The following is a 26,485-nucleotide window of genomic DNA, read 5'->3' on the forward strand; positions in this document are numbered from 1 at the left end:
TATATAGAGAGACCTCCTTTTCACATACTTCAGATTCCTGTTATATTAAGAATAAAAGTTTACATGCTTAAAGCACTTACCGACTGCTCCTTCCCTTGATTCAGGATCCAGGTTAATGGCCGGGGAGGGTTGGTAGGGGATCTCCGTGACGGTGATGAAGAGATCCTGGCTGTCGGGGAAACCAGCGTTGTAAGCGCTGTTGCCTGCCTCGTCCTCCACAAACCCTTCCTCATCTTCCCCGTTCGCGAACATCCGCGAGGAACTGGCCGTCGACACTGTCCCATCATCAGAGTCCATGGTCACTGGTCGGGCAGTGGTGGCAGGCTCCGTAGCGTCCGTTTGCCGCTTTGATTTTTTGGTATCCTTGTCTGGGGTCCTCGATTTTCACGCGGCACTGCGTTGCATCACGGCTGTATCCTCTGTCTCTCATGGCTTTGGAGACCTTCTCGTAGGTCTTTGCATTCCGTTTTTTGGAGCGCAGCTCCGAAAGCATAGACTCCTCGCCCCACACACTGATCAGATCCAAGAGTTCCCGGTCAGTCTATGCTGGGTCCCTCTTTCTATTCAGAGATTACATGAACTCCTCTGCTGGAGAGCTCTGCATTGCTGCCGGTGCTGCTGAGCTCGCCCCGATGTCCAACCACGAAATGAGATTCTAACTGTCCAGACAGGAAAAGGAATTCGAATTTTCCCGGGACTTTTCCTGTGTGGCTGGTCAGAGCATCCGAGCTCGGACTGCTGTCCAGAGCGTCAACAGAGTGGTGCACTGTGGGATAGTTCCCGGAGCTACTAAGTTCGATTTGCATCCACACCTAGCCTAATTTGACATAGCCATGTCGAATTTAGCGCTACTCCCCTCGTCGGGGTGTAGTACCAAATTCGAACTAAAGAGCCCTCTAGGTCAAATTAAATGGCTTCCTGGTGTGGACGGGTGCGCAGTTAATTCGAATTAACGCTGCTAAATTCGAATTAAAGTCCTAGTGTAGACCAGGCCTTAGGGACTTCGCTTCTACTCTATCTTTACTCTAAGATTTATATGGGGAACACTTCCCGTCTAGTAAATGGAATGAAACCTCCTCACACATTTAATCATGATCCCGCCCTCCCGAGAGTCCTTTACAAAGTCAACCATCAGAAAAATGGGATTCTCCTTTAGCTTATGTGGCATAAACCTCTGGTTTTGCAGGTAAAGGTCATGAGTTCTCTTTCCAGCGCCACAGTCGCACAGTGAATATGTCAATTCTTGTACGGATAGGAATACACTATACCTTTGAACATGGATCTTAGTGTGGGCAACTCTTGCAATTTTATCATAAGTCTTATGACATTTAGTGCCTTTTTTAGAGCCACAACTCCTAGAGTTTTGCGACTAGGTGAGAATCTTAACTTTCATTTAGAAATAAAGAGCAAGTTTCTAGACCTCATGGCTGCAGACAGAAGCTTGAAAACATGACTTAAATGCACTGTAAAGGCTCAAAACCCAGTAGGCAATTAAAATCAAGCTCAAATTTATTATTACTTTAAAAAAATCAATATTTTTAACCCAATCTCATGAGTTGGGGAGTCTGACTCATGATTTAAAAATGCTTGGGTTGCCAGTATTGGAATTATGAATATACTCAGCCCAATCAGGCAAAAATTGGAAGGGAGGAACAACCAAAGAAGGCCCCAAAAAAGCAGAACTATTAAGGAGAAGGAAAGACCCATATGGCTAAAGATAAGGCACAGAAAGTAAATGGACCCCAGTGGCTGAAGATCACATAGACATCCACTGAGGATATTAAAAATGAGTTCCTTCAGGCCAGGAACATATGATGGCTGAGAAATACTGAACCTGGTGAGAATCTGAACAGCTGGATTCCTTTGTTGGTTGGAGGGAATGGAATACTGTGTCCCAGAATGTATGCATACAATATATTACGATAATCATGCCAAGAAACATAAACATGCTGGCCAATATTATAGACAGCATAGGTAGAGCTTAACACTTTCTATTATAAGAACCTGTTTTCAATTGCTTATAACTTCGCATGATCACTATTGAGGCTGAAATTTTCTGTGCTGAGTGTCTGTCTAAGGATGAATTTGTTTGGAAACTTTCAGCTAAAATGATTCCGCCATTTCCAAGAACAAGGTTTGGGGAAAATATGTTGATTTGCACATGCTGAAAGAAGAATTACAATAATTTTCTTGATATGCTTTAGAACCTCCATGCTTTGGAGCAGGGGCTTCAATTTATGCAGTGGGTGGTTGGTGTCTGGGATGTGTGTTTTGACATTCCAATGAAAAAATTAGTTCAAATTTGGCCAAGTTATTAGCCTCTGAAAAAATTCTGTTCACACACGCTCAGGAGAAACTTCTTAGAGTTTGGCAGCTAAAATCTCTGAAGATTCCATCTAAACTGAACAAGCTTTAGCTCCTCACAGGTCCTATGCATCAACTGGAGTGTGCATGCACTATCCCATTCCCCTCACAGAGTGACTGAGTATGTGCCAGGCCAGGAATACAGGGGATGAGCACGACTTTACCTGAAACTGTTCCTCCTTGCTGCCAAGGGGGCTGTTCCACCAACCACTAGAACTGAGATAAGGGAGGCAGACTTTCCTGTGTTTTCAGTGCCTCCCTTGCTAGTGCCCAAGCAACATGGAGGAGAAGAAGGCAGTAATATGATTGAAATGCAGAAGGGTAAAGAGTGGGGCAAGGAAGTGATTCAGGGCAGTGGAAACTTTCCTAAAAAAAGTCATCCTCAAGCAAATACATGCCATGGAAAATTTCTGTCTGAACAGCTGAAGTATAGCAAAAGTTATGAGACACCAAAAACAGGGTCTTAGAAAGTAAAGTGTCAGGCAACCTTAACCAAAAAGGTGTTGTTACCAGCTTCAACTATAATAAAGGTTAAGGAGTCTCTCTTGCAGGGCCTTCATATGGGCCAGCTAGAATACTGTCTTTAGTCTCTGGGGAATTCAAGGACTGCTTCCCTCCCTATTCTCCAGCGGTTCTTGGTGCCCCAAAGAGAACAAGGAGAGAGCAAGGCTATGTCTCAAACCCTCTCCACATAGAACCATGTAATAGGACTGGTACAGCTAGACCAGTAAGGTGCTCCCCATAAAATGGGGCAGCAGCAGATGTGCTTCTCCCAGGATGGTGCAGGTGTACCCCACCTTTAACACAGGGCTTTGCCTAATAGGCTAATGGTCCATAAAACTAAATATGAAGTCTGAATATCTGTGCTGGGATTTATACTCTGACTAGCATTTTTGTGGGGGCGGGGTTTATAATATACGAATAAGCTTTTAAAGAATCAGGGTTAGCAATTAAATAGACTGTATCCTGAAAAATGGACCAAAAGTCAGGACTTTAAATTGGTTGATCCATTATGTCAGTGGAAAGGTGTACAGAAATAGAATGTGATAACAAGTCAGTGACAAGAGAGTGGGAATAGTGGTTACGGTCCAAACAATGAACAGGAGGTTATAAATACTGATGCTGTACATGGACAACTTGCTTTCTATTTCTGTGCAACAGCTGTGGATGACCATCGTGGAAAAAAAGAAACAAAAATTAAAAAATATCCAAAAACAACACACAGTTACTTGCTGTCTGGCAATAAAAACAATTCAGGCACCTGGTTGCCAGATATATACAGCTGAACATGGGCCACTAATCTTTCTGCAGCACACTCTGTATGCCAGTTCCCCAACTTATGGAGGGCTGGCAAGGAAATTAATTGGAGACAGGAGGCCTGTTTCTCCTCAGATTTACATCAGTTTAAAGGAGTAATTCCATTAAAGTCAGCAGAGTTACATGCATGTAAAACAGGGTAAAATGAATAATCAAGAGAATAACCAAAGAGTCTATAGCGCTGGGAAGGTGTAGCGCTTAGTTTTATTCCCCTTTTGACAGCTCATCTCTCTAAAGTTTCTTTAAATACTTCATTTCCACTTACAAGTGTGCTTTCAGTACTTAATATTGAACAGTCCATTAAATTTTATGTTCCTATAATATCATTTCCAATACATCTCACAGAGGAGAACTTCTGGAATACTGGGAGTGCTCATTAAAAGTTTACAGTAAGATCCAAGCAGATACTAAGGCCAGGTCTACACTACAAACTTACATCAGTATAACTACATCGCTCAGGGATGTCAAAAATCCACACCTCTGAGCAACACAGTTATACCAACCTAACCTTCGGTATAAACAGTACTATGTCGACAGGAGGGCTACCACCTCTCACAGAGGTGGATTAACTACACCAATGGGAGAACCTCTCCCATGGGTAGTGTCTTCACTGAAGCACTCAGCTGCCACTGCATTTTAAGTGTAGACCTTAAGTATAAATGTATAATTTAAATATAGGGTGACCAGATGTCCCGATTTTATAGAGACAGTCCCGATTTTTGGGTCTTTTTCTTATATAGGCTCCTATTACCCCCGCACCCCCATCCCAATTTTTCACATTTGCTCTCTGGTCACCCTATTTAAATACTTCAAACATATGCAATTCAACAGTAATCTGTATTAACTTTCTCCAAACAAATGTCCATAATATAAGTGCCAATAATTGCTCTGATGTTTAATTTTACAGTAGTGTACATAATTAAACATAGACATGTGACCATATACCATAGTTCATTTCATGTTACAAATTCTCCTGAAATCCAAAACTTGAGGCAAATCTCAAGCAAAACAGGCAAAGCATGCCTTTTGTGTAAGACATTGGTGAATTTTGCATTCCCACAGGTACCAGATTCTCCCTGTACCTTTTGTTCCTTTTGTGAGGGAGATTCATAAGCCTCAATAATACACATCTCTAATGCCTTCATAGGACAATTAACTTGTCCACTCACCCATTCTATTTCTTAAAGGGGCTGGCAAGCATTCTGGCTCCTGTTTAAGCCAAGGAGAGGCATTTCTTAGTGAATGGCCAGCCCAGCCAATTCTTTCTTCAGCAGCAGTACCAGGAATCCTAGTGAACCTCAGAGTGTTTCACCAAAAGTTTAAATTCCGTAATTCACATCTTTCTCATAGTTCTCAGGGTGTTTCAAAAGTTTTGCACAGCTCCAGTTCAAAATCTTCATATATTAATAGAAAACCCTGTTTCCATTCCCATCAAAATGATTAACTGTGTAATTAAGCAATAATGATCAACGGAGAGGACATTTCCTAGTGATTAACAAACATGCGGAGGAGACGAGTTTCTGACTTGGCTGTAACTGACAGGAAATGCCTGAGTCATAGGTCATTACGGCCAGTATGAACTAGGAAAATATGAAAAAATAAAGAAAGCATTAATACCTTTTTTATATGTTGAAACGTTCAAAGTTGGATTTCATGTTGCCATGGATACAGTGTTCTGTTTCCAGTATAACAAAAGGGGGGGGGCTTTGCCTTAGTCCTTTAATAACTGACAGGAAAAGCCCAACCCCGAAGTCATTATTGCTATTAAACCATGTAAATATAACATTAACCAAGTGCTGAGAATGAAGTCCTGTCTTTTTATAGGTTACTGCACTGGTCTTTAACTGCCAAGGAAAGATCATTCCCTCATATACATGGTAATGTGCAGTTCAAACTTTTTAATGCATAATAAAGTATATTTATCTCCTTACATTTATGTTTTGCAATGTTTTGACTTGATTCTGCAGCTCTGCCAGCCAGACATGAGCTGCCAGGAAATGTTATCTCCAAAAATAATTATTATTTAATGAGTTTGTCCTTGCAAAACTATTATTCATTTAATCTTGCCAATGTCAGTAGCTAATATATTCTCTGAGTTACTTGAGGCTGCTTGATTCAATTTTTTCAAAAATGTCCTAAATGGAGGCACTGGTTGGCTCTGGAGATTCATAATAGGATGAGTCTTCATCACTAGCTCACTCATCTAGTTTGTGGTTCCAGGCAAGTGCCCAGTGGGCAAGATTTTCTTAAATGGCTAGTGATTTGGGGTGCCTCATTTTTGGAATTCCCAACTTGACACATTAATGGGGCCTGATTTGCAGAGTAGGGGTTCTCTCAGTACTTTCTGAAAAGCAAGCCGCAAAAATCAATAGCCACTTTCAAAAACCTTGCCCCCAGTTCCTTCAAATCAGGGCTGAGAGACATATTAGCAGCACTTGTTCCTTGGAAAATATTTTAGTCTCTAAGGCTGTCACTATGGAATCTTTTACTAGCATTTCAAGAAAAGTAATGTTCTAATGTATTAGAGGTATTCTGATAGCTCTAGAAGCTACCAGTAATTTGAATTTCACAACCTTGGTAGAAAGCATTGCACAACAATTTTACCTTGGTCTAGGGAAATGTAACTTCTATAATGGCTCATAGTTATTATGTTTGTGATAGTAAACTGAAGGGCACTTTGTTTGCAGTTTGAGAGTGAAACACATGAACTGAAAGAGGACTTGAAAGATAATTGTTCAGCAAGCATTCAGAATGATTTGCTAAATATCCTTTCATCAGAATTCTGATTTGGATTGTAGGAATTTATAGGGGATCTTTTCCTGAAATTCAGAGGGCCAAGTTCATAGAATTACGTAAAGGAAGAATATGTCCCAGAAACTAGAACTGACAGAATTGTATGTATGTCAGCTGAGGGACATCATGATATATTCATAAAACCTGATGCATTCCAAATTAAAATACCTTGATCTGGTATTCTGTAGCTTTAAGTAATAAATATTACTTTTAACTCTTTCCATTGATTAAAATTCAGATTTAAGGTAGAGTATTCCTTCTGGACATATTTTATAACCAAAGGAAATGTATGTGTTAGGATATCTTATACACAGGAGAAATAGGCTATATTTTGCATTCATGAATTGATGTTTTTGTTCATTCAGATGGAGCTGTCCATTTTTCCTACTGTAATTCTGTACTCTTTCTGGATGTGCAAATAATCCCAAGTCTATATCACCCTGCAATAAATAACCCATGCTGATGAATACCAATTTCTGATCTGCCTGGAAGAGTTCTGTGCATTTCCTATGTAATGGCACGTTCCTATTAGCAGCCAAAGATACTGTCCTCATGCAAAAGTCCGTATTTATAAAGTATGAGGGAAGAGAAATACACTTTATGGGACACGCTCCTCTGCTTTAGAGCCATTTTTCATTGCTTCCCCCAACACATAAAAGATCTGTAATCATTTTAGCCAGCATACAGGGACGCTCGGTGGTGCTACACCACCTTCACACCTGAAATTAATGCCAAGGGAAAGGGGTCATGTCCAGGTTATCCCTGAAGACTAGCAATCCCTGGCTTCCATAACAGTCCATTGGAGCAGCCTGAGGGTTATTCTAATTTGTACTGGGGTGCTAGACAACTGCAGAGTGATCCCAGGATTAAGAAACAACAAAGAGACTTAAAGCCACTTTTGTATCCAACTCTTGAGTGATGCCAAATGCTCCTCAACCAGTGCCAAGGACCGAGGTCTGTATCTTCAAAAACACTTTAGAAACATTAGCTTATTAAGCCTCACAAATCCTCAGTGAGGTAGAAATATATTATCCCCCATTTTACAGATGGGCAAACTGAGACAAAGTGTCAAATTTTTCTCAAGCATAGGAAAGAGCACCTCCTTTACTTTTATATCGCTATCAAAACTATCGAGAGTTATAATTAACTATGACAGTTTGGGAAGGGATATTAAACCACATGCTTCAGGGCTTCAGCCATTTTCTGTTAAATATTAGGATGAGATCTAATGTGGGGAGCAGATTACCCCAATTCTACCTACTGTGGGGTTCTTGCACCTTCCTCATAAGCATGTATCTTATGTCTGATCCAGTTTGACAATCCTATGTTCTGTGGAGATGCATTCATTTATGCCAGGGTTGAATGTAGTTTGGTGGTGTTGAGTGCTTTGTTCCATCTCACCTAAGAAAGTATGTATCAGAGCTCTCCTGACACAGAAAGTCAGAAAACTGTGCTTCTGTATTTAATATAAGAATCTTAAAAAAAAAAAAACAGTTCTAAACCAACAGCCTGCCTTCAGGATATCTTGAAATCAATACCTGATAAATTGTACAGTCTCTGTTCTGCCAGTGCTAGTCCCATTGAGTAGTATCTTACTCTCTGAGTAGTGCCATTGAAATCAATGCGACTTGTGCAGCAAGATATTACTCAGCATGGATAAAGCTGGCAAAATTGGGCACACAGAAAGTCATCAACATGCTGAATTACATTTTTTAAGTCAAAATGTGTTTCCAAAGAGAAACAGGCTGAATATTTTGATATGACTTCAATGATAATTCTGCTGACTAACACTCTTGTCTTTAGAAAAGGGCCTTCATTTTTAAAGCCTGCTGTTCAGGACCTAGGGCTTTGGGGCAGGTCAAAAGAGCTGGATTTAAGTGCTATATTTCTAAACCTGAGCTGAGCTGTACTGGCATTTCCTCTGTGGGGAGAATGATCTGTCCATAAAGTTGCCATGAGCCTAAAAACAGAAACATCTGGCAGCAGCAGGGTTCCTGAGTAACTTGCTAGCTGAGGTCAGCAGAAATGCAATGGCTAAATCAATCACCTCCACCCTCACCAGCTGGTGTTACTACATGAAGGAGAAATTAGGAGAAATCAGACTATCCATTAATGGAAAACATGGAGTGAGGTGAGGGACTTTGCTAGCTACATCACCTGGCACTGTACCTGCTCTTGATAGGAAAAACAACTATGATACTGAATTTGTTGATACATCATTAAACTTGTTGCATGGAGTTATACTGCATATGCTAAAGTAACTCCATGGAAACCCACACCTGCACTATGACTTCACTCTGGAATCTGATGAAGTGTTCCATGATGGGAATGTCACCTCCAACAGAATTCCAAGGTGTACAGGAGAATGGATTTATTTATTTTTAAGAGAGTAAATAAGACTGTTTGAACACAGATTGGCTGGGAAATCTGTAAAATTTTAGAGCTAACTCATGACTTAATAAAAATCAAGGCTACTTTTAAAAAGCAAGGTTATTATAGAAATTAAATAGCTGGGATGAAATCATTACAATAAACCTAGGTGACAGCAGAACTACTGCTATATCGTGAATCAAAATGGAAATAAAATCTGTAAACAGGAATGAAATTCTGTAGCAGCATCAGTGTAAACTACACCTGGTGGAACAGGGGCCAAAGCTGTGGGAAGGACCAGTGAGACAGGTCAAAGAGCTCCAAATGTAACCAACATCAGATCTGACCTAGGTTTTACCCAAAAATATACATGCACTGATAGGAGACTTACACACACTAACATGTGGCTCATATGACACTTAAGCTTTTTTTTTTTTTAAATCAGAAACTACATTTGCTGGACCTGATCATGATTTTAAAAAATGATATTTTCTCCTTTATGTGTATTCTGTTTCCTTGTATCCAGGGTTCAAACTCTTCAAAAGCACTGAGGTTGCTTAAAAGAAACTGGTTGAAAAGTAATTTCTAGGCAAGTTCTGAATCCTATTTGTTGGTTATTAATCTACATTATAGTACCAGATCCTCAGCTGGTGTAAATCTGCATAGAAGATCTGGGCCCAGGTGTGTCTTTGCTAAAGCCTACTACCAGATTTTTTCCCATAGGTTCCATCATGACAATCTGAGCTTTCCATTTAACAAAGTATGACAAGATTAGCTCTCCCTGCTGATTTTTAGAGAGTATTCCATGAGGAAAGAATTAACAAAGGGGAATTCAACATTCCCCAATCTCCACTAGGTGATGAAAAATCTATGCCTTTGCAAAAGATTATGTGACAATAGGTAAATTATAATTCTTTCTGATTTTCTTTGCTGTTCATTGAAGGAAGGCTAATTATTATAAATTCTTTTTGTATTAATGTGTATGCAATGTATAATTTCATAGGAATTGAGATGCAAATTATTATTAATTAAAATACTTCTGGTTCTACTTGTCCCAACTTTATAAGGACTCAAGGGGTTAGTCTCAAGGTGAATCTACGTGTCACTAGATTTTCCAAATTGTAAGAGGCAAAAGGCAATGCAGTTTATTTGATCTAATCTTAGTTCCAACAGTTCCTCAGTGTGTTTTTATTTTTAAAAAAAAGGGGGGATATGTAATCTAGTTCTACCATTTGTTTCTAATGCCTAATGTCTAAATGCCTTTATCTATGTTTGTATATACACTGGAGTTATTAACCCAAATGCTAGTTTTCTTCATAAATCTAACTTCAGGGAAACTAGTAGAGCTTTTATTTAGCTTTATGTCATGCATTGTCAATACACTTAATCTCAGAAAAATAGACCATCATATTTTAAATCTACCCTTGTATGTTTACTTTTGTTAGACATTCATTCCTGTTCCTAGAATTCAATGCCACAACTCCAGATTTACAACCCTGAGAAATAATGAAAAGTGTTAACATTCAAGGCAAGAAAAAGATTTAGAACCAAGTTCAAATGCACTAGTCAACTTAACCTAAAGCAGCACTATCAGCTTACATTTTCAGCAGAAAGTTTATCACAGTTCACAGCGAATCAGATGTTTAAATCAGATCATTCTCCTCCAGTTTATAGTGCCTGAGTTATGCTGCAGATGGCTTCTTCGTGTTCAAAATCATGATCTGCTGTGTCAGTAAAGTGGGAGCACTGTCATAGCACATTACTTTGTCTGTGATATATCTTACTGACAACATCACAGCCTTTTGATTTACATTGACAAGATTTAAAATAAATATGTGGAATATTCCCCAAGGCATATAATCAATAGCATCTGTTGCAATTCTGGTATTTCCTTTGCCCTGTTTATACCATTACTGTCTCTACTGAAGCTGTATTATTATAAATGTTTCCAAGAACATATCCTGGCATCAGCTCACAGCAATGCTGCTACAGTACTAACAATTCAAATCTCAAAGGAATGAAGCAGTATTACTATTGTTCCAATACTCTATTGATTGTGATAAATAGCATAACCAAAAGGAATATACATTTATTATTGCACGTTAGTGTCTTCTTGATCTGTGCAGTACAGTAAAATGGTGTCAAAATATTTGTTCACAATGTTAAGGCAATCTTGCTGCATTACAAAATATATTTTTAATTACCACTTTTTAAATTCTCTGAAATATATATATATATATATATATATATATATATATATATATTTCAGAGAATTTATATATATATATAAATCAGAACCATGTGACTTTACTCATTAGGAAAAGTTGGGTAGAAAATCTGTATTTAAAATAGAGTATGACCTGGGACAATATGAACAATAGAATGTATGGTATGTTGTTATTTCTAGAGAACAGCGTGAGTGTATATTTGCATTTACTCAGCTGATGTACAGTAATCTACATATACTGTTCTTTCTCTCTTGGTATTAAAAGCACAGTTGGTTAGGAAAGATTTAAATTAAGGAGTGGAGGCAAGTGTTTAGTTGGGAAAAACTATAGATTAACTATTGTCCTATAGCAAACAATGGAAGAATAATTATACATATTGTAATAAGCCATCAAATGGTGCCTAAGTGTGAGCAGCAAAATACTGGAGGATCAATGGCCTAGAATCAGAGGGGTAGCTGTGTTAGTCTGGATCTGTAAAAGCAGCAAAGAGTCCTGTGGCACCTTATAGACTAACAGACATATTGAAGCATGAGCTTTCGTGGGTGAATACCCACTTTGTCGGATGCATGTGTGATGGCCTAGAGAGGCAAGAAGCCAAAGGATTGCCTGACAGTGGGGAAGAACTGAGGGACAGGCTCCAGAATGGCTTTAGTGTGTGTGTGGGGGGGGGGGGTTCTGCAGAAGGAAGAAGGACTGTGTTGCTCTGTGTGTGGGTGTGCATGAGTCTGGGGGACGGAACATGTGATGGACGCTGGACTGGGGCTGGTGTTGAGCACTTTGGACTGAGGCACATGTGTGTCCCGAGGACAGGTGAAAGCCAAGGAGCAGTGACTCCCACCAGGCTGGAGGCCCAGAGTGAGCAGCCACCCCAGCAAGCTAGTGCATCTCAGTTTTTCATGCACCACCGGTGAGATTAGCAGCTACAGGTGGAAGTGGAGTGGAAGGTTTTGGGCACTCATTCAGACCAAATGGAACCCTGAATCCAGCCTGCAAATAAAACCTATAATTAAATGGTTTATGAAGATAGAAGGGACCAGTTTGGGTCATCAAGTCCAATACTCTGCTATTGCAGGCAACCCTGTCACATAATCCTGTTCATAAACTTCATTAATGAGTTGAATAATGGAGTAGATAGTATGCTTATAAAATTTGCAGATGACACATCATGCTAGAAAAAATCAAATGCAGAAATACAAACTGAAGTCATTTTGTCAGGTATATTTCTAGTAAAAGTCAGGGGCATGTCAGGGCTTCCTGTGAATTTTTCTTTTTTGTCCATGACCTGTCAGTGACTTTTAATAAAAATATCTATGACAAAATCTTAGCCTCAGTTGATCACAAACTGAATATGATTCAACAATGTGATGCAGGTGCAAAAAAAAGGCGAATATCATTATAGGTATTAACAGGAGTCTTGTGTATAAGATACGGGAGGTAATTATCCTGTTCTACTCAGCACCAGTGAGGCCTCCGCTGGAGTACTGTGTCCAGTTCTGGGTGGCACGCGTTAGGAAAGATATGGACAAATTGGAGAGAGTCCAGAGGAAAGAAACAAAAATGATAAAAGATTTAGAAAATCTGACCTTTGGGAAAGGTTAAAAAAATGGCCATGTTTCGTCTTGAGAAAAGAAGACTCGGGGGGACCTGATAAAAGTCTTCAAATAAGTCAAGGGGTATTAGAAAGAGGCCTGTGTTGTTGTTCTCCGTGTCCACTGAAGGTAAGACAAGAAGTAATGGGCTTAGTCTGCAATAAGGGAGATTTAGGCTAGATATTATCTAATTATATCTAACAATAAGGATAGTTAAGCTATTCAGTAGGCTTCTAGGGAAGGTTATGGAATCCCCATCATTGGCAGTTTTTAAGAACAGGTTAGACAAACACCCATCAGGGATGGTCCAAGTGTACTTGGCCCTGCCTCAGTGCAAGGAGATGGACTTGATGACTGGCTGGGATTCCTTACAGTCCTACATTTTCTATGATTCCACTCCTATTGGCAGGCTGTTCCAGAACCACAACTCCTTTTATGGTTAGAAACCAAATTTCCAGCTGAAATTCATTCATGGCCAGTTTATACTCATTTGTTCTTATGCCAATATTGTGCTTTATCTTAAATGCTCTTCTCCCCACAGCTCCCACGGTGTTTATCCCCAATGTATTTTAAGCATTCAGGTAGTCCCATTGAAGTATATGAGACTACTGTTCCTTAAATTTAAGTGGGTGCACAAGTGCTTTCCTAGATAAAAGGAGAGTACTCCTCATTCTCCAGGTCCAAGCCCTAAAGGAGATAACAAAAAGCTTAAATTTGATGTGATAGCAAATGGGAAGCCACTGGAGGCTTTCAAAGGGGAGTAATACAATCGAATGGATGGGCCAGGAAGGTAAGTTAGCAGTGGCATTTTGTATGCAGTATGAGTAGGAAGGCAATGAGTGTATCTGGAAGCCAGAGAGGAGGGTGTTGCAGCAGTCAAGGTGGGACATAAATAGGACATTTTGCTTGTCATTTATCTCAGCTGCGTCCAACTCATTTGTGATGGGTTTTGAACATGTCAAAAATCTCAGTTGCCTACAAAAGTGGATACAAACGGGAGCTCTGTGACAATTTGGCCCATAACATTCAAAACAATAGGAAGGTGAGAAATAATAAGTGAATATTATGAAGTAAAAAGCTGGGGCTGCACTTAAAATATTACCTGTATCTCTAGCCACAATGTTTATTTAAAGAGACTAAAAGCTATTTGCATGATTAATGTACATAATTTATATTTCTTTTACATCAACGTTATGCTATATTGAGAAAGCCAGACGCTCCTTAGATAAAAATAGGCCCAGTGTTTATCTGAATTCAATTTTAATTTCAGCAATTATTTAGCAAGTGTCATTTTAAATGAGGATTTAAAGTTATTTTTTTTTAAATTAAAGCATCTAATTTCACTGCAGTCAAAAGAAGCAAAGATTTCACAAATTTCCAAGTGACAGAATAAATATTTTTGGTGTTGAAAAAAGTGTTTTCATTTTGGGATTGATTTCTTATTCTGTGGCCTGATCCTTAACTCTGTACTCAGGTTACACTGCCACTAAAGTCAAAATTGTGTTCTGCAGATTTGAACTTGCCTTTGGGTTTATTTAAATCTAGAGAGTGGAAGAGAAAGGGGCTGTCATCATCTCAAAAAAATCATTACTCTGAAATAGGTTCATATTAGCAGCTTTTAGGCATAGAACCTAGCAAAGCATTGTGTAATAAAACTGACCCTAGACACCTTTCTAGATGCATTTTGGCATATGTTTTGCTTGGGTCAAAATATATGTGCACTTGCCTAGGCTCCATCATGATAAGGCTTTGTTATTTACCCCAAATAAGTCACTATTTTGTTGCAACAACTGGTACAATGGTGGATAAGCGGTGAATTGCAAAATTCTGAGGACAATTATCTCCAGCTCAGTGCTACTTCAGAGTGATGGCATATGGCAGATGTCAGAGACTACAACCAAGGCATGCATGTTTCTGGCTAATGACAAGCAGTAGGCAAAGTAACTTACCCTAGGAACCTAAGTAATGTTTTACTCCAAGTAGATGTGTTCGTTTTCCCATGAGTGAAAAAATGTTGCTTAGAGGTTTTAGTCATCCTCTCTCTTAGAACTAATGATAAGATTTTTTCCACTACGACGTAAGAAGACTCAGACCCTCAGACTAGTTTTCTTAGAGCTCATCTTGGGCAGAGACAATATCAAAGTGTAAAAGCAAGTATATGTCATCAAAAGATAGACTGGCATGATGGCAGCACTGAAGGGTGACTGGATTTTGCATCTTGACATAAGTCAGCCATCTTGCACTTGATATCTTCTGGCATTGGCAGGGAGTGATAATGGCAATGTATTGCCCTATTCTTAATGGAGATCCAGGTTCATATTTCAGTCAGTCTCATAACCAAATATTTGGGGAGAGGGGGTGTTATTCTGCAGTTTTAGTTGAGGCCTGCTCTACTTGGGATTATATCCTCAAACTGCCCTTAGAATTCCAGTCTGCATCTTTCAAGACACTCTATGGCGAATGCAAATCTAATTTAGTCAAAGTCCAGGTGGGATTCTAACTAGCCCCAGAACAATTGGAGCATTAGTATCCACATCATTAAAGTCCAACAGCTGCATAGAATGTTTGTATATGCTGTCTAAATTAGATTTTCTAAGGCTGGTCCACACTATTCAAGAAGACCTTTCTGAAGTATTTCTACATAAGAGTTTGCAGTTTTTCCAAATGTAAGAAAGGACACTGAGTTTTGGACATTGAGAACTTTACTGGTGCGTTCCCCACCCCCATCTTGTGGCACTGGAGAAACATCCAGCCTATTTGCATTCCAGAAATCCCATAACCATTTCTAGGGACACTTTTAAAAATATAGGTCCCCATTCTACTACATGCAAGAATAAACCTCATAAGGGAGAGAAAACACCTGAAGTTTCAGTAGGTAGAGTATCCTACCTCATTCTTCCATCAGAGGGTGTGGTTTACTCTTCAACTCCACACCCTTCCTTATCTCCACAGAAGAAGGCTGGTGTCCTGGGAGGTCAGGGGCATCCACACATATGCGGCATGGCCTCTGGCTCTACATCCTGGCTCCACAGGCTTCCACTGCAGTAAACATTCCTTCCGGATCTTACCCTAATGCTACATAACCCTAGAACACCCTTAAAGCCATGTTCCATTGCATGGAAGCAGAAACAGCAGTATTTTATGCATATTTCTTCAACATCCTGACTGGTAGCTCTGTACTTAGGATGACGGTAAAGCATGGCACATGATGTATAATGGCTACTAACTACCACATAATATGTCTAGCCTTCTGCAAGTTTATGCTATACAGTTCTCTAGTGGAGGTTTACTTTTTTTCAATGTACACACTGGAGCACTAACTGAGGAAATTACTATAGCATATTTTAGAATATATAATACAAGTGCAATACATTGATTAAATAATAAATTAAACCATGTAAAGATTTACAATTCTTAAACCATACTTTCTTAATTATGTTATATCTAGACTATGCACAATGTGCAGACCTGCCAAGCTATACTCTAGCACACTTGTTCTCTGGCTCTTAGCCCACCATAAGTAGAGCTGTGTGGGAATTTGTTGAAAAGTTTAATGTTTTCAGTTCAAAAACAACTTTTCAGTTAGAAATTTAATTATTCTAAAAAGAGGTGCAAAAAGAAACAAGTCAAAATCAAAATGAAATGTTTTGAAATGATCAAAGAGAAACATTTCAACTGACCTGAACTTTGGTGGGGGAGGTATGGGGGTTATTGGCTCACAAAATGTTTTTGAAGTTTTTATTTTTTATCCCTGTTTGGGATGTGAATTTTTTTTTTAATCTTGAAAATTTTCATGAGACAGGAAAACTGCTTCCTTCCCAACCCTAATAATACACTGGTGTGGGGCATCAGGTCACATAGTCAATTAGGCTCTAGTAGTCTCACTTGCAAAAAACATAGGCTGCTCCCTTTGGTTTGCCAGCTGTGATTGTTTCCAGTTTTCTTTTACTCCTACAGTTACTTTAAAGCATTCAAAACTACACCAATGCTACAGCATCCATAGCCTTCCTCAGATGTGGCCCCAAGATACTTTATTTTTTCCTGAAAGTATCCTTTGTGTGTAGGAAAAGCACTCTGCAGAATACAGGATTACAGACTACAGAAGTATTAGGCTCAGCCCTCAAAAAACCCCAAAGATTTAATTTAGACCACTTTAGCTCTGTTAGACCTGTAACCTTTAAAATATGCCTGCTGTTATTTTGGTATTTCAACAGCTAGTTAGAAGAGGAGTCTTTGAAACAGCACTGAATCAGGCATGGGCACATTTTAATGTGACATGTCTGATTATGAAACTGGATCTTATGTTCCAAATGCAATTATTATTTTGAGCATTGGCTCCACAGGTGTCTTTGCAGATCCAATTTTTCTTGGATATTTACAAGTCCAAAAACAACTCTCCAGAAAAATTGTGTCTCCGGAGGAGGCATTAGAGTAGAAATGAGCCTATTTTAAATTAACAGCAAGTAACTTTAATTGAGCTTACTTTAGGCTGGTGAGCCTGGAGAGAAATTTAAAAATTAAAAAAAGAAAGATGGCTTACCAGGCAGGTTCTCCTAATCTCACACAGCATTAATCATGTCCCTTATAATGAGAAAATCCTATTAGTTATTGCATTTTAAATTATATAAAAGAGCCTATTTTAGCACCTATTTTCTGAGTTTTTAAATGCAACAACGGGATTACATACAATGAGACATATAACACATAAATTGTATATACATTAATGTAATGAATTGAGGCTCAATAGTTGGGTGACCGTGTGTACAATGAACCCTGGGCAACCAAGTCTTCATAGCTGAAGTTTGTTTTTTTCTTCTCATTACAGCTCTGTTAATTGAACATTCCTACCACAATAGCAATAGTTTACAAAGTGGAAATTTCATGCTCTGGGAAAACAGGATAAATAGTTAGTCAAGGTCACTTGTGACTTAAGTGTCTAACCCTTCTCCTTTGAAGTCAGGTGCTGAACAGTATCTCAGTAAAATTATATCTGCTCACCTAAGTTAGGGTCCTATCGTGCAAGGTTCTCAACATCTCACTAGGGCTGTGACTGAGCAAATATTAAAGCACATGCTTAATTTTAAACATGTGCTTAAGTTCCAGGGAAGTTAACTAGTCCTAAATTCATCATATCATTTAGCAGTACCAATAGACTGCCTACTGGACTAAATGCTGCCACCCAATACACAGCCAGCAGAGTATGTTGGAAGCCCTATGTATCACCCCTGTACATGAATCTGCAGGAACTTGTCATGTTCTGGTTCCTAGCAGCATGGAGCACAAGCCATCTAGCCCACCCAGCAGCCCTGTAGGGGTGGTGGTGATTGTGGGTGAGGCAATTTCCTCCCCCACACACACTACCAATGGATTGCTGCTCTGGCTACATGGCTGGTGCAAGTGTAGCAAGGGGAGCACCAGCCTGCACTCCCCTCAGAGTCTCTGAAAGGTTTATGTGTTTCCATTCTTAATCCCTCACCACCACCATTTAGGCCAAGGGTGGCCAACCTGAGCCTGAGAAGGAGCCAGAATTTATCACTGGACATTGCCCCAAAGCCATAGTAATACATCAGCAGCTCCCCCACCCCACTCCCAGAACCTCCCACCCACTGGCAGCCCCACCAATCAGCGCCTCCCCCTCCCTCCCTACCTCTCCGGATCAGCTGTTTCGTGGCATGCAGGAGGCTCTGAGGGGGGGAGGAGCGAGGGCACAGCAGGCTCAGGGAAGGATGCGGGAAGGGGTGGAGTGGGGGCAGGGCCTGTGGCAGAGCCAAGGGTTAAGCAGTGAGTACCCCCTGGCACATTAGAAAGTTGGCTCCTGTAGCTCCAGCCCTGGAGTCGGTACCTATACAAGGAACCGCATATTAACTTCTGAAGAGCCGCACGTGGCCACCCCTGATTTAGGCACTATGCCTTTTCCTCCCCAGCGTCACTCAGGCAAGGAAAAGCCACAACTGAGCCCTTCATATTTAAAGCTTTTCTTGAAAGAAAGGAAGAATTGTGTAGCGTGATGTTTTGCTTGGTGTCCACTCATTCTTTGTCAAGGGTGTTTTCTCTTTTTTGCACATGAAAAAACAAAGTCCCTGAGCAGACAGCCTGTGAGCTGCAGCTCCTGTTTAAACGGTGAGAAATGCTTTGTGGTTGTCTCATTGAGCATAATCACTAGAGTGAAATGGAAAAATCTCATTCAATAAATATGCTTCAGCAGCTTTGATGTTTTTATATAATTTATCTGTCGTGCATGCAGAACTTAAAAAAAAAAGCTTTCATCTGCCTTTTTATTTTTATTTTTGGTTATTATAGGCTTTTGGTTGGAAGTAATTTTTGAATGGGGAACTTTTAGTGCCCCTTTAAGTTAAAATTCCCAAATATGAATTTAATTTTGATTTAATAAGACAATTATTGGGTAATATATTCAATATATACCAATTGTTTATTAAAAACAAATTCAGTGGGGATTAACTATGTAATAGAAACATATATATTACATTGCTGTAAAACCTCAGTAAAAAGGATTTTACTAACCATCTGGTACTCCAATTGCATATCCTAACTACTCTATTAAATCCAGTTTTTTAGACTGAATGAGACAGACATGAGCTGCTCTGTGATAATTCCTGAATACTGTAGGTTGATCTGCTTACTGGGGTGTTTAACATGTGTGACCGAATGTACCCCTATATTCATACCCTACAGACTCTTGTAATAATTGTTGTACAAAATATGCCCCGTGAGGCATCATTTGAAAACTAATAACTTGCTGGTGAATAAGATCATGGTAAAATGTGTGTAGCAACATTATATGCAAAGTTAATAATATAAGATGAAATTATGACTGAAATGTGTTTACCAAACAAGTCGGGGGAGGGGGTAAATCTCAAAGACAACGGAAAAGCTAATGCCTCTAGCCAAGCATCATCAAAGCTAATGGGCAATCGCCTGTCAAGTGGCCATTCTTTGGGGCAGGAACAGATCCATCTGCATTTTTGCAAATAACAGCATGGAACCTCTTTCACAACAAGACTCCATGTCTCCATCCTCACAGTGGAAAGGAACTGTATCTAGAACTGTATCTCAGGAAGATGCATTTCAAAGGGTGACTGGACTATAAAAGTGAGAAGCAGAACACCCCAGGTATTCTCTTTCCTTCTCTTACTCACTCACTCTCTTTCACCTATGATGACAAAAGAACCAACCTTTTGACTTGGGGGGCAGGGAGGAGGCGCAGAATCCTGTCAAGATTTTTGTCATCAATGTTGCTGGGAGCATGTGGCAAGGATTTTACCTTGAATTAAGTCTAGTTTGTTAAGTTTCAACTACTAGAAAGTATTTTAGCTTTATTTCTCTTGTAACTATTTCTGACATTAATACTTTATACTTTCTCACTTAATATCTCTTTGTAGTTAAATAAACTTGTTTTATTTTTTAATCAAAACTAATCCAGTGTTGTGTTTAAACTGAACCGTTTGGTAATTCCAGTTAAAGTAGCAAAGTGTTGCATATTGACCCCGTATAGGGGCAACGGACCTCTAATATCTGAACTGCCCATGGAGAGCTGGGCAATATAGAACACACATTTTGGGCAAAAATTGGGACTGGGGTGTGTTGGGGTCACCCTGCTGGTAGTCACCAAGGCTGCTGGAAGTCAGAGTGTGGCTGATGTGTTGCTGACAGGTTTCTCGGATCAGAGGTGCTGGACCAGGACTGCAGCTATACACAGACACTCAGTGTGTGACTTTCATGCTATCTGACTGTTTGTGAGCAGCCCAGGTTGGGAGCTATAGCAACAAAGATTTGTGAGGTACTCAAGGTTGCAGGGCAGGTGGTAAGACTGGTCTGGTCTGGATTGTACCCTGGAAAGTGACAATATGATTATAATGGGTCAACCCAACAGGGCTGTTCAGAAAACAAGCAGGAAGGGGGAAAAATACCTCAAAAGAAGCTACTCTACAATAAATGCTTCAGGATTATTAACAGATAATGAGTCAGTTATTAGTCATGAGGATTTACATAGGCACCCACTGAGGGGGAAGTGTCCTAGACTCCAGCCAAATATCTACACTGCAATTTTAAAGCCCTGCAATCCGAGCCAGCTGACATGGGTCAGCTGTAGGCGTTTTATTGCAGTGTAGACATACCCAATGACTCCAACAATCAGACAATCTATCTGGCCTCACCAGGGTTTTCAACCCCAACTTTGGGCTCTTTAAATTCAGCCCTTCATTCAGGCTTCCAAATGAGCCCTGTCACCTCAGGTTTTTTCCACTTCATTTGTGGCCAGTGAGGGAACCTGCACCCACCCGCTTCTCTGGGTTACAAGGGTCCTTATAGATGTCAGTCACATACTTCTCAATTCAATTCATTGCTGCTACTTCCCTGGGCCTATTCCCACCTGGCCTCTTTGTCTGCACTTTTAGCTTAGGGATAAAGTTCTCAAGTCCTTCTTCCACTAGACACCCATCTATGCAAGTGCAACCCTGGCTAGTCCTCAGGGTCCTTTGACCAGAGAGGAGCACCCTTCCCTGCTCTTCTGGTCCCCATCAGACAACACTCTGCTAGGGCCCCGCAGCTCCTTTTATCTGAGCTTGCTGGGCTCCAACTGGCTGTTGCTAACCCTTCTAGCCCTTGGAGGACCAGGTGTCTGTAGTTTCCAAGACCACTCTAGGCAGGCCTGTAGGAGTCATCTTCACTGATCCTTTCTTCCCACATCAGTGCCTTCTGGCACAGTGCCTGCAGAACCTCCAGAAGGGAGCTATGGAGGCCGTTTGCACCCCATCACATATCCCCAGCAAGCCAGTCTAACAGCCTTAGGATTTCTAAAACTATGGAAAGAAAATGTGTATTTCATGCTAAAATGCCTTTTGTGAGTATATAATGGACACAGAAATACCCTCCCTCTCTCCCTCACAATCAGATTTTTTCACTATCCTTTTTATCTATAGATTCCAAGTCCAGAAGGGAACACTGTGATCATGTAGATAGTCTGTCCTTCTGTATAAAACAAGGCATAGAACTCCCCCAAAATAATTGCTAGAGCATCTCATTTAGAAAATCATCCAATCTAGATTTAAAATTTTCAGTGATGGAGAATCCACTGTATCTTTGGTAAGTTGTTCCAATGGTTAATTACTCTCACTGTTAAAAATTTACTCCTTCTTTCCAGCCTGAATTTGTCTAGCTTCTACTTCCAGGCATTGGATTGCATTATACCTTTCTCTGCTGGATTGAAGAGTTCATTTGTTCCCCATGTAGGTATTTATAGACAAATCAAGTCACCCCTTAACCTTATTTTTGTTGGGCAAAATCCTGCAGTATTTTAAGGGTGCTTGGCTTCAGTGTAGGAAACAGATTCAACCAAAGTTGATCCTGCATCTGAGCTGTCCCACACTGCTTTACACCTGGTTTCTCTGTACTCAAAATGACTCCACTATACATCATCACAAACATGTATTTTGGCCCTCTTTTGGGCACACTAAGTATAGGCAGGCACAAAGAAATCTCTGTCGATAATAAAGTATCATTATTGTATAGAAGGAGTAAGGAAAAAATGTCCTGGGAAGTTTTGAACTAACATCCCAAATCGCTCTGTGTTTCTCTACAGGTCAGTGTGCACCAGACCATCTCACCACAATTCTGAAATGAGAAATTCTGAGGGCCATGATACCTGGAATGTTCACAGTGGGCCAGCCCTACATTTAGCACAAGTTTCCCCACCAAGGTGATTCATTGATCAAATTCTTTGTACTCACATTCCCATTGTGTGGTTTGATGAGCTACTGTCAACACAAGACCCTGCCATATGAAACATGCCTTGGAGAAAAAGAAGGTAGGTCATGACATTTTGAAGGGCTTTCTAGCATTATCTATATTTCTTTATTTATCAGTCAAAGATAAACATGAAAAACAGCCTAGTCCAATATGTTTATAGTGGTGAATAACTATAATAATCCATGTAATTTATTATAATTCAATCTAAAACTTTTGAAATGCATTATGAAGTTAGGTAGGATTGGACTTTATTTTGCTTTTCTGCTCAGTTTACAGAAATCCTCCAACAGTGCAAATAATGGGTTCTTGGCAGATATCTAACTGATATTGCAGGATTTCAAACAGAGTTTTATGACTCACTAAAACTATGAAATCATTTCCCCTGAAAGACCCGTCCTAAATTATTTTGTCAGAATATACTGATTTATATTTTATCTACTTAGGCTCATTGCGTCCAGTTTGCTCTTAGTTTTGTCACAAACAGGGCAATGTATCTTACTCTCAACAGTTCCCCAAAATTTTGTTGCTCAAAGGCAATAAATATCCATTAACCCCTTTCTGAGCAGAGGATAGAATAAATATAATTTTCAGGAACATAAGATGATGGTAATATCACCCCTATGCATTTATAACAAATGGATTCTGAAGCCTCTTAGCCCTGTTAGAGCAATTGTCATGTGTGACTGAGTCTTCAGTAGCTGCAATCTGATTTAGAGAGCTGATGATATTAGTGTTGACCATGGGCTCAGTCAATATCTCCCTTTTTACTTTGAGTGTTTTTCTTTGTATGAGCAGATTAGATTTTTAAAATCAGATACATCACAACAATTGAAATCTGATTATATGTGTAAACTAAATGCTAGGGTCACTAATGGCTTTCTAATGATCTTTTTTGGTTCAGGTTGTTTATTTGCTTGATTGCTTAGATTTTTGGGGGGCGGGAGTAGAAGGTGTTTTGAATCTCTCACACTCAGGTAGTTCGAGAAGAAAGGAAATAAGTGTTGAGAAAATGAGCAGTGGGAAAAGCTCCCACTGATTTCAATGGGGAAAATCCGAGTAAAGGATGCACCATCAAAGACATCCTTGTGTTGCTTTTATTACAGGAGAGAGAAAAAGTTTTAAAATGTCCAGCTTATATTTTAACACATATAAAACTACTCATTTGAGTGATCACACCTTATGATTCACACATGGGATTAAATGGTAGAAGATCTATTTTAAAACAGGAAGCAAACCTAACAATTTTAATTTGAAGTACTACTTAAACTTCCCTCTTCTTTCATTTCACGATTGACTTGCTCCAATACTGTGTGTGAAAGACACCATATAAAACAGGTTGCATTGTGTTTTAAGAAGTACGGATGGAGCCAGGAGTTAATGAGCTGTATGGAAGTGGAAGAGATTACATTTTTTCAGGGAGCCTGTGGATGTATAACATTTAGGACATGGAAAGTGCAGAATTTTCCTCAAGAATCTTAGCAGAATCATAGAATTTTGATTATTTTAAAATGGATGTAACATGAGTTACTTATGTGAATGTAGATAATGTTACTTGGTAAGATTTAAAAAGGTTTTTAAAACTGACTGATACCTTTGTTAATACTTTATTTCTCCACTTTTCTGGGTTGCTTAGAACAGTTGTTCTCAACCAGGGGTACATGTACCCTGGGGATATGCAGAAGTCTTCCAAGGGGACATCAACTCATCTAGACATTTGCCTAGTTTTACAACAGGCTACAGAAAAAGGATTAGTGAAGTCAGTACAAGCTAAAATAACAACAGACAATGACTTGTTTATACTGCTCTATATACTATACACCAAAATGTAAGTACAATATTTATATTCCAGTTGATTTATTGTATAATTATATGGTTAAAATTAGAAGGTAAGCAATTTTTTCAGTAATAGTGGGCTGTGACACTTTTGTATTTTTATGTCTGATTTTGTAAGCAAGCAGTTTTTAAGTGAGGTAAAACTTGGGGATACTCAAGAAAAATGAGATTCCTGAAATGGGTACAGTAGTCTGGAAAGGTTGAGAGTCATCGTCTTAGGCTGACCAAAAAAAAGCTTTCTGGAAACCACACCTGCTAATTAACCACAGAAATCCAGGTGGTGTATTTGCTGCTGAAATACATGGTTTAGTGCAGTGTGATTTTCAGGGGGTTTAAGGATTTGGAAAATATTTTAAATAATATGTGTTTTAGCCACAGTTCAATCAACTGTATCACTCAAGTGTGTGTAGAATGTTGCAAATTGAAAGGGGTAGTGGAGTGGCCAAAGGAAACATGCTTGGCCATGAGCTGAGGAAAAGCAGGAAACAGAAACACGTGTTTGGTTTGTACTTGATTCGAAAAACATTGGCAATTACACTTCCCCTCTCCCCAACATACCTCCAACCAATTTTAACCACCATGTTGGAGATGACTATCCTAAGCAACAAGTGTCATTCTAACAAAGGCACCATTTTTCATTTACTATGGAAATGTCCCAAATACCTCCTTTTGAAGACAAGAAACAATGAAGTAAATTGGACCCATTAGGCTCCTAGAGCTCTGATTGTACTGGGGACAAGATATTTGTTACACCCCTTTTTAATACTGCAGCACAGATTCCTCATCCCCTGCTTTTTCCCCACATGGCCAGGCAACTTTGCTGGCCAGCACACAGAGGTGGGGCAGAGCCATGGCTAAGCCTACATCTTCCCGCCAACACACTCCCTACACACACACTCACACCCTTCTCTGTTCCCAGGGAAGAGCAACTCAATAGCAGCCTCTGCATTATCACAAGTGCAGGTGTTGAAGTTCTGTCCAGCTGTTGCATGAGGGGTGCAAGGATTTGGGGATGGAGTGAAGGTTTCCTCAGCATTCTGGAAAAGCAGCAGTTTCTCCAAGCTTTATTATCTATGGGGAAAAAAATCTTATAATTTCCACTTAGAAATCTGCAGCAACCTCAGACATAACACATTGGTCCAATGTCCCTTTAGAGAACATCACATTTCAGAAAAAAATAGCATTAATAAACTGAAGACATTCAACACTTTTAGAGATATAATTCTCCTAGGAGTAAAGGACTATATCAGGATGTCATTAATGATTCTGATGTCTTTGGTATAAGATTCATTTTCCCTAGCTCAGATTTATCTCCTCTCCTGGAACACCCATAATTTGCATGACTATAGGTTTGCTTGTGAATTAATCTTCCCTTATTGTCTTTCAGAGCCTATCATTCCTTGCAAGTGTGCCTATTTGTCCTGTTCATTGTGTACTCTCTGCTCACGTCTGTCTCTGGTAAACCAAAATATAGGCATTCCTATAATAATTCCTGTACCTGAGATAACACCACCACCACCTAACTCTCATATAGTACTTTCATCAGTAGATCTCAAAGCACTTTACAAACAAGGTCATTATCATTATCCCCATTTTACAGATGGGAGAACTGAGGCACTGAGTGGTGAAATGACTGGTCAAAGATCACTCAATAAACCAGTGGCCAAGCTGGGAATAGCTGGAAGAATATTCAAGGGGAATCAGTTTGATAGGAATGATACTATACTTATGCATAAATTAAACAGGTACTTACTAGATATTCTTGTTTGCACAGCTCATAAAAATGTAATAAAAATTAAATGTATAAAACAAAGCTTGACATAAAAAAAGAAATGGTTCACTACTAAGTAGGTAACTATTTGTCCTTAGACACTGCCATCCTTAAAGGTCCATTTAGAGAGGTGGTTCTCAACCAGGGGTATGTGTACCACTGGGGGTACGCAGTGGTCTTCCAGGGGGTACATCAACGCATCTAGATATTTACATAGATTTACAACAGGCTACATAACAAGCACTAGTGAAGTCAGTACAAACTAAAATTGTATACAGACAATGACTTGTTTATACTGGTCTATATACTATACACTGAAATATACATTATTTCTATTCCAATTGATTAATTTTATAATTATATGGTAAAAATGAGAAAGTAAGGGATTTTTCAGTAATAGTGTGCTGTGACACTGTTATATTTTTGTCTGATTTTGAAAGCAAGTATTTTTAAGT

The sequence above is a fragment of the Mauremys reevesii genome, linkage group 1 (genome assembly GCF_016161935.1).
Source record: "Mauremys reevesii isolate NIE-2019 linkage group 1, ASM1616193v1, whole genome shotgun sequence".
NCBI lineage: Eukaryota > Metazoa > Chordata > Testudines > Geoemydidae > Mauremys > Mauremys reevesii.